This window comes from Stenella coeruleoalba (assembly GCF_951394435.1).
Source record: "Stenella coeruleoalba genome assembly, chromosome: 9".
Lineage (NCBI taxonomy): Eukaryota > Metazoa > Chordata > Mammalia > Artiodactyla > Delphinidae > Stenella > Stenella coeruleoalba.
This window is the reverse complement of record NC_137155.1, coordinates 40,294,440-40,295,315: the sequence shown is the minus strand read 5'-3', so window position 1 is coordinate 40,295,315 and position 876 is coordinate 40,294,440.

Sequence of the window (876 nt, the reverse complement as noted above, 5' to 3'; positions counted from 1 at the left end):
TATCAGTCAAGTGTCTTGGTTATGCTTTTGAAATTCTCTTGACATAAACAAATCAGTGTAAATATTAAAAGTTCTTCAGCTTGAAGCTTTTAAGTTCTTACAGTTGTTAGCCAAACTGCACTTTAACATCATATTTTGTATCTTTTTCTTTCATCTACTTAGCTTCCAATTTGTTGCCTAATTCTATCTATTCTACCTCTCTAGTATCTCTGGAATCTGTCTCATAGTTGAAATGTCTGTTGCTACTACCCCCTAATTTTTTATGGAAAAAAGCCCAAGTCCTTACTGTGGTATTAGGAATCTTTTGTTATCTGGCCACAACCTAAATTCACAATCTTATTTCCTATCTTTGCCCCTCATTTATGTCCCAGGCAAATTGAGATGTTTGCCATTCCTTGGAAATAGTTCTTTCTTTTATGCACACTTTGCTCATTCTGTTCCTTTCTTCCTAGAAAATTATGTAACCATTTCTTTAGTCTCCCAATCTTACTTATTTTCCAACACCCAGCTCAGGTGTCCTTCCCCGCTCTCCTTCTCTTCCTCAAAACTTACTGAAACATTTGGTGACATTTCCACATGTGTACTTCGAAAAGAATTGCCTAATCACAAAGAAGATTTTTGATTTTGTTTTTGAACTTTAGCTTTTCGTTTTGAACTGAACTTAAAACTTGTTTTAAACTTTTGTTTTAATCATTAGTTATTCAAATACATTTTGCTCGCTTAGAGTTAGTATTTTCATTAAGGTTTTAAAAATCTTTTATCAAGTAGAATGATCTGAAGTTAGATGAAATGTGATTAAAAAATATCTTGGTAGAATGATAGGGGTGAAAAAAAGATTTATTATATGCATGTGCTTTACCTTGCCAGTTTCTCAAG